This window comes from Halyomorpha halys, unplaced genomic scaffold (assembly GCF_000696795.3).
Source record: "Halyomorpha halys isolate HHAL.00 unplaced genomic scaffold, Hhal_1.1 Scaffold361.1, whole genome shotgun sequence".
NCBI classification, from domain to species: domain Eukaryota; kingdom Metazoa; phylum Arthropoda; class Insecta; order Hemiptera; family Pentatomidae; genus Halyomorpha; species Halyomorpha halys.
The window spans coordinates 734,206-744,042 of NW_027108072.1; positions in this window are offsets into that span (position 1 = coordinate 734,206).

The window sequence follows — 9,837 nt, forward strand, 5'->3', positions numbered from 1 at the left end:
CTGGTATGACATTTCACATTATGTAATACTATATTACATACAGCTGGTCTCGTAGCCATCATCTTTTCAGGCGCCTCGGAGGATTGCCAGGAATGGAAGAGGATGCAAGATTAGAAACAAAGGGGTTTGAGTGGTTAGAGACTTTATAATGGAAGGAGTGATATCTGGTTCGGGCTAGATCGGTTACATAGGGAACATTAAGGTCTTTATGTATTATTTGTGACAAAGTTAGGAGCATTGAGGATTTTACGAAGGATTTTGGATTGTAAGGATTGAATACAAGAGGAATTCGAAGGTTTAGTGGAGCCCCAAAAGCTCAACTCCATATGTCCAGATTGGCCTTATTACAGTTATGTAGATCAGTCTTTTGTAATGTGTTCCAAATGTAGTCCAAGGTAGCGGATCTGTTCGACAGGGGTAAGAGTAACATCTTTAAATGAAACTGTAGGGCAGTCAGTAGGTTTACGACGAAGGGTAAAGGTGATTTCATGGGATTTGTTGGAATTTATCTTAATCCTCCAATTACGACACTAACAGAAAATACTTAAAATGGTTTTATAGAGTTAGTCATTTTGTCAACTAACACACGGATTAAAAATAAACTAACAATTTAATAACTAAGGTAACATGTAAAACATTTATCAGACTGATGAAAAGGAAAAAAACATTGTGCATACGCCTGGGAAATGACATGTGCTAGAACTGACCTGTTTTCGTCATCCTCTATTTCCTTCTGCGACTTTGTGTGTGACTTATATTTTTTTCTCAAATCTCTGGCTTTCGAACGGTATATATAATAATGGTAATAATTTTTTTAACTGAAAAAAAGTTTTTCCTCTCACCTTTTTAAGTTATCAAATCCTTTTATAGTTTATATTTATATATTAATAATTGCTAAAACATGGGCGTATTTTACCAGGGAGAGGTTGGAGGGAGGGACAACTTAATAAACCCTCGAATAACTCAAGCAGGAAATTATACAAAAACGAGCTATATGTGATAAACATAAGAGAATAAAATATATGTTTATTTTATTACCAAATTGTTTTGAATATTCTCAATCAGTTCATCTTTTACTAAAATGTTAAACATAATTTAATAATTAGTTTACATACTAATAAACAAAATAAACCGTAGCTTAAGTAAGAGGGTTGCGTTATTAGCAACATCTTGTACATTTCTTAACGAGCTGGCAGTAAAAAAGAAAGTTCATCGACCCTGTTTACGAAAATTAGAGGCACTACCATCTCTAACAAGGAGGGTGGTGGGTGGAGAGGTTTGGCTTGATAAACATTACGACTTGTTGACTACCACCAGGCCAAGATTTACATTTAAATGCTGTTTTTTTTGCCGGCGCCACCTCCAAGGGGATGGGTCCAATTTACATCCTTCAGATGGCGCTATCACTAATTCTTACGGTGAGCAGATATCTAGATTGAGGCATAGCGTTTGATACAAAGTGGCAGCCGCGATGGTATCTTCCAATAGGGATCTGTGGTTACTTCAAAATGATTTATCACTTTCACTATAATATAAATCTAGTCATATATCATAATAACTAAAGCGAATATAAATAACGAAATAAAAGAAATGATGAAAAATTGTAAAAATAAATTAATAAAAAAAAAGAAAAAGAAAACAAGAGAAAATAAATTTTTAAAACAGTTCATATATTAACCCTTTGCACTCGGTTGTCCCTCTGCTTTGTGTTTGAGGTATTTTATGGATTGTATAAATATTTATTTATATAATATATAATATTTATTATAAAACTTATGTTAAATAAGTATCTACATATAAATCATTATTATATTCTGTTAAAAATTATATAAGTTGCTAAGAGAAATATCGCCCACTCATTTTACGACTTTGTATTAGTACGAATTAAAAGCGAAACAAAAAATCATTATTATTCACTTCATAAGTTCTGTCAATTATTTTTTTTTTTCATTTTAGTATTTTGTATTTTGTTAATTGAATAATTAGTTTTATAGCTATAATTTATATAATTATAGCTTATGAGTCGTAGCCTCCACACCACACCACGCTAATAATTAAAAGTGCAACTAATTCATGTTCAATTATGTTTATCATGCATGAATGTTAATTTGGTACCGACCGATAGATATCATCTAGTCGGACCGTATTGGATGAAATTTTCTGGATACGTAGATAAATAAAAAATGGAATGGATAATTATTTGTCCACGTTGTACGAATAATTTGAGTTGACACTTTATAAATAAATGACATGAAACGACTCTAATAAACCTTCAGGACTGAACTAACTGACAGTTTTGTAAAACAAAATATTTTTAGAAATAATATAGATGACTAAAACTAGACGAAACTTAACAATAACAGAAGTCACATTATTTTTATTATTATTTTTGACAGTACAGTATTAAACACTAATTGTACTAAAGAAATATAAAATCATATAAAACAAGACAGCGATAGCGAAAATAGCTCAGAAACTATTTGGCCTGTTCCAAGAATTCCTGAACTGAATTATATTGCATTTCCCTGGGAATCCAGACAATTCCACGTTGTGGCTCAAATAATAATTTTTTAAGAAGTGTATTTTTACAAACTACTATATCCTATTATAAAAAAAACAATTAGTATATATTTTTATTATTTTGTTCGAAATCCGTATTTTATCAATAATAACAAAAAATATCCAAAAGTTTCAACACTTCTTCATTAAATCATGTCGAACGTTTCGGCTGATCCTCTTATCATCAGAGCAATCTTAATTTTACTTTCACAACCTCGACATTCACTTGCAAAACTTTGCAGGCTATTATGCCCAAGCAAAATTAACACATTCAAACGCTTAACTTTACTATCATTAACATTCATCATAATATTGTTGTTAAAAGTGTTTACAAAGAATATAATCTCTTATTAAATGTTATTGTGACAAACACAGATTAATTTTGAATGTATTAATTTGACTTGTGCATAATAGCCTGAAAATTTTATAAATAAATGTTGATGCTGTGAAACTAAAACTAAGATTTCCTTGATGACTGCCGGATTGGCCGAAACGTAGGGCATGTAATTTAACAAAGAAGGGTAGAGACTTTTAGACATCTTTTTTTATTATTAATAAAAACAATTTGTAAAATTTTATAACCTTATATATAAATTCTACATTTATAATCTCATCCAACAATCAACTAAAAAATAAATAGATTAAAAAGTCCATTAAAACTTTTACGTTAGCATCTATTCAAATCTCTATTAATCCTGCAATTGGTGATAAATCTAAAATTCGAAGAAGTAATTCAAAATGAGACACATTCAACTTCGCAGTTTCTCTTCAGACTGGAAAAAGAATTCGAATGGATTGGTTTCTTTTCGCATTTGAATGATTTCTTTAAAATCGAAAAATATACACAAAACCATTTACCTAAGGAGCAATTCGGGTATTGGAATATTCAATTGGAAATATATATAAAATATAACATACGTTTGACAAAACTTTTAATCAATTAATATAATAATTTCTAAATTTACCGCGTATTGTGTAGCAGAAGATGTAAATTTAAGCACGGAACATTGTCTATAATTAAAACAAGTAAAATATTGGTTTTATAAAATAAAAATTACTTCAATTTTTCTTTTAATTACTTAAAATATTTTTCTTGTGTTAGGAAAACTGTTGAATTTTAAAATATACATACGTATGTTGAGCCACAACTGTTGTAAGAAGTGGTGCCGGTTCGAATCTGGGTCTGAGAGAATTGACTTTTATTTATTTTTGAACTTCTTTTATACGAATTAAAAATTATATATCTTGTTTAAATAAAATAAATTAAATCCAATAAAGTCTTGAAATTCTTTATTAATACGTTAGATGCACAACGTTTCGGCCTACATCAAGGACAGTATTAAGTATAAATTCACAACCTAACATCCAGCCTATGCACGTCACTATTTAATTATATATAAATACTTTTAATTAAAATTTATTTCAACGCTGAAATCACTCACTTATCAACAATAATATTGGGTGGCCATATTAGCCGAAATATTGGACATAGAAAATGAAAAAAAAAAACGCATTTTGTGAAAATAAATTTTTATTATAACTCAGAGAACACAAAAACGTGTGAGTTCCGCGTATTGTTTTTTTTTATTATCTTACTATAACCATAGATAACTCACTACTTGAGAAAGTGAAATAAAAAAGTTTTTTTTTTGTTTTATCAATCGTACAACTAAAACTTCTAAGAAGAAACAGCCTAAAAAAAGGGTTTGCTAAGAAAAGTGTTAGTCGAGAGACAAATGACCAGAACAAACCGAGAAAGCTTTTCTAAGAACATTTCTTCTCAGAAGTCTTAGAGTAAATTAATTATCCAAGTCGGTCAGCGAACATTTTTCTTCTCTGCGTCTATGTCTGACCTGATACAACATGAGGGTTTAAAAATATTGAATACATCCAATATAAGTGAATGCAACTCTAAAAAATTCATTCAGTTGTTCATACAAAATCAACAACAAAAAACGACAAAACCTTTCTGCTAAAACATATAATTATATCAAAAGTATGATGAAGACTGAATAACTTTTCTTTCTTATTCTTTATTGTTGTATAATTTTGCTTTATATATAACTAACAAATTAATGTTTAAAAAAAAAATAATTTCACTAATAGGACATTAGTTTATGTTCATAACGAAACCTTACGACCTCTTTTATTTTTTATATATGTATATATAGTTGACCGTAAAAATTGGTATATAAGAAGATGATCAGGGTTGCGGTCAAAAGTGAAACAAAAATAGTTGTTAACTATTTTTGTTTCACTTTTGACCGCAACCCTGACCATCTTCTTATATATCTTTTATTTTTTATTAACTTCAGTTTTTCGTACACACATTAAGCCTTTGTTTTCATCAAGTCTATTGAATATGTGACCTTGAGCAGACCACGATCGTTAAAATAAAATAATTAATATAACAAAATATTTGAATCATGTTAAAAATGGATAAATATTAAATAAATGTTATTTGATTGTATAATTCTTTCAAATGAAAATAAATGCTAATAATAATTCAAATTAATAATGAAATTATTTATAAATTGTATATTATTATTAATTTAAAATCATAATATAATTCTTATAAATAAAATAATATTTATGATACAATACGATAATTACACTATCCAAGAATTTCACACATCCAATTTTATTATAGCAAATAATCTTTTTTATTCTCTGTTCATGCTTTAACTAATGTCCATACTCAGTTCATAAGTACAAAAGTTAATATTTTCTTTAGAATGTTACTAGCACTCACAAGCCAAAGGGATTCTTCTTCGTCTTTCGTAACTTTTCCTCTCCTGCTCTCGAAGATACTTGATGACCCTACAGGGCTGGAGTATAACTTGTAAGAAAACATGATACAAGGGCCAAATCAAACAAGATGAGATGAAGACCCAAACCAAGAGAAGGGCTACCTTCAATCAGCACCCTCCGAACGCAAGCTGACTCCTGATTGGTCGAGGGCTTTCAGCCAACTCTAACACGTCTTTCAAGTGTGAGGGAGAGAGGAGAAGTATCCAATCCAAACATATTTAAGTTTGATATTAATGATCTCTAGTATTAGTTAAAACTAGTTAAAGTAAATTATTTAAATATAACTAAGGACATTTTATAATAGAGTAATTTAAATGGTTTAGTATTAGTGCTATACATTCTTTCAAGTTGTTCCGCGTACCAATAGAACAGAACTCGATACATGCCTCAACTATTTGTATAAAACCCAGGTAGTCCCTACATAATTGAATTTTTAATTTTTACTTGTCGATTTAACCCGAAACCTCAAACTTAGATCAGGATACCCGTCTTCAGAATATGATTCAGTAGTTTTGTCTGTTTGATACTGTTAAACATATTTAACATGCGTAAACATATTTAACATGTGTTAAACATATTTAACATGAGTAATTATGCATACATAATTGTTTTTCTTTTTTAATTTTAATGAATATAAACAGCATGCCCAGCTCAGTTATAGTGTGTGTTTTATTATTAAACCTATCTTAGGCTGGATCTACACTTTTGCCAATTACCACAAATGCAAGACTTGAACAGATGCTTGATAAAAAAAAGTATCTACACGCTTCTATTCATTTAAATTTTTGAATATTTGATTTAATCTATTTTCATTACAAAAAGGAACAAAATAAATATTAGCTAAATGAAATGAAACGTAAATGTGACAAAAATTCATATAAATAGTACCACATAATCTATGAATTCAACCTTCGTTCTTGAATGTAAATAAGAAATTTTCTTTTTAATTGAATTAATTACCTAGCCATCTGAAGTCTTCATTAATATATATTTGTGCCATGTTAAATCCAAAATAAACTGGTAAAGTTAGTTAACAAGATTTGAAACAATGTATTTACACCGAATCGAGAGAATTTTAAAAATATTTATTTTATTTTTTTTATTTAATGTAATTTACAACTGTACAAAATAATACAATATGTAAATATGTTGTATGTTTCATATACACTTGAAACTCTTGGGAAGGAACCACCCATTGGTGGTACTTTAAACATTAATTTAAATCAGAAGGTCTCGTGGAAGATGGCCTTTTCTTTTCAGACGCCTTGGAAGATTATCAGGGATTGTTAAGGATGAAAGATTAAGAATTAATGGGTTAGGATGGTTAAGGAGCTTGGAATGAAAAGACCGTATCTGTGTTGGGCCAAATCTGCAACGAATGGGATGTTAAGGTCTTTGCGAATGAGTTTATTTGTAACGTAATAAGGAGCATCAAGGATTTTACGTAGGATTTTGGATTGTAAGGATTGGATGCGGGAGGAAGTTGATGGTTTGGTGGAGCCCCAGAGCTCAATTCCATATGTCCAAATTGGTCTGATTATCGTAGTGCATACTAATTTTTTGTAGTGAATGGGAAGTTTAGAGCGTTTCTCAAGTGTGTGTTGTAGCAATCGGAATCTACGACCAGTTTCTGGTCGTTTCAGTCTTGTGTGTGGATTCCAAGTAAGTCTCTTGTCAAGATGGAGTCTTAAGTATCGAATCTGTTCAACAGGCGTTAGTGGAGTATTTAGAAAGGATACTGTAGAACAGGAGGGCAGAGGTTTACAACGGAGAGAAAAGGTGATCTGGTGGGATTTGTCTGGATTTATTTTGATTCTCCAGTTTTGACACCACTCTTCAATAAATGTTATGTGTGTCTGTTTAAAAATATAACATGTAAAACAAGTGTTAATTATTAAATCCATAGGTTGAGGAAATTCTTCGATTCATCGATACTCGAAGATCACAAATATTTATTAGTTGGCAGTTCTTAAATGTGTAGATGCAACCCAAGAGCCATTTGCTTTGTGCCCAAAAACTGACACTCAACGGTCAGTCACTTTGAGGCCAACGTCGGTTCCAGTCAATCCAAATAGCTCTTTGGAACTACACGCTTGGACCTGCGTGAATTTGCCATAGTTTCGTGAACGTTTTGGGCACCTTTAGGATTAAAAAAAAAAGAGGGACATTTTCAATTCTGTTGAAACGTTCTTAACATTTAGGAGTTACAAGTGTTTGTCATCTCTTATTAATTAGTCTGTTTAGTCATTTGTGGTATTCTTTTGTAATACAGTTATGGATTTTTTTATAGAAATATATAATAAAATTAATCAATTTTCGTCAACCTTTCTTACATCAGCAAAGGTTATTGTTCTCAAAAGATAAATCTTTCTTATTATTTAAGATAAGTATCTCAATTAGGTTGATAAAAGGATTTTAAATTTAAAACCTACGCTTTATCAATGGACACTTTGACATAGAAACTATCGATCACTAACTGTCCACCAAAGATACGTCCTACACAAACTGATCTCAGGATAAGGAAGAAAAAGGAACAGGATGCCCAAGCTCGATGGAACGAAGAAAACATAAATTATTATCGACATATTAGGGCACAACTTAAAACTAATGAGGAAATTCATAAAAAATATCGCTGATTGTGATATGGTTTCAAATAATGTTATTTTTTACTAAATGTGGGTTTAAAAAACAAAACAGTACAGGTACATGGTTCTTTGCTAGTAATGGCCTGATTTCGATGATGTTTTGTTTTATAGGAAATTTTATTATCTTCAAAAATTACTACAACAAAATTTTCTAAACACGTAAATATTTATCCAAATATACTTCTTGAGTTATGCGCTTGCAAAAGTTTGTTTTCTTCAGACTAATATTTCCTGCGTTCCTGCTATTTACATTATGCACAGTATACCTGATTTGGTATACAGATATCAGGCTAAAAAAAAAACAAAAAAACAGTAACGCGGCTGGTAGAGAAGATCTGGGATCTCCTGGAGACCTTGCATTCCTCTCCTTGGAGTTCCCCTCCAGAATGTAAATATTGTAGACGCGAATGTGTTATTATTTTATTCCTGCTTAAATTTAATTTTCTTTGTATTGTAAATTACTTTATTTTATTTTTATTATAAGATCGGTTATATTATATTTTTATTTATAAAAACCAAAATAGTACTATCTTTTATTTATATATTTCTTTATTATTATTTTTAATTTAATTTTTAATTCAGTGAGTACTAGTGTTATTATTTAAATTATTTTCTTCTATTTATGTACCTATAGTATGAATGAATATTTGAGCACTAATACTTAAATACTAATACCCTTAATTTGCGGAAGATTGTATTAATTCTCTTCAATAAAATAAAATAACTATATGTAATAAAGAACGAAATCCGTCAACCTTTTAAGAAGAAAATATGAAAATATTTAATTAATTTAAATATCCCTTCCTTTTCTTTCTTTTTGTATTCATATTTTATTGTTTTTTTTTTTAAATAATGATACAAAAATATTCATAATTTTCCTCTATTCACATAAATGGCAAGGATGTGTGTGAATGAAACTAGTAATCGGGTGCTATTTAGAAATAAAAGGTGGTTTTGATGAAGTATTAAGCTAGACATTGGCTACGAAAAAAAAAAATACAATCCTATCAGGCAATAATAGAAATCATCTTTGATTATATTATTTTTAGCAAATAATAACCTGGACATATAATGTTTTTATAAATATATATTTTTTTCTATGTTAATTAATTCAAAGGTTAGGATAATTCAATATTTTTTAATAAAATCAGTAGAACTAATGTCTCCTGATTAACCTTTTACCGACAATAATCGGACTGACTTAGAACAAGCCTGTACAAGCAACATTAGGACTTGCTTGTATTTCGATTTGCGCCCAAAAAGCAAAACAGGGATCAGAGGTTAAAATTCGAAAAATGAAAAAAATAAGGAATGAACCAGTCAACCCTTTCAGGAGAAAATATTTATAGTTTCCTTTCTTTGATTTTTCCCTACGATCTGCCGACTAGAGTAGATTGCCCACAGGTTTGGACCAGCCTATCGAAATATTACATTCATGTGCTTATGCTCCGAGGAACTTGTCTTTGTTTAGGTCCTCCGTAAATTGCAAAAAAAAAAAATTCTGATAGCCAATGAAAATGCTTCTTACAGACTCTAAGAGCCAATAGAGGAAGGGCCGGAGGACCCCTACTTAGCGTGCCATTTCAGTGCACACCTGTTAGATCCACCTCACTCTACAATCTTCTAATATAAGGACACCTCAATTTAGTAGTGAAGATATATGAGAAGATATATATTATATGAGGAATACGTACTCCTTACTTATCTTTTTCCTCAATTTGCAATTAATGGTTTTGAAAAAATAAATATTTTATATACCGTATTAGTATGTAAAAAGGTTTTTAAAATACTATTATTACATTAAAGAATCGTTTGGTAATAT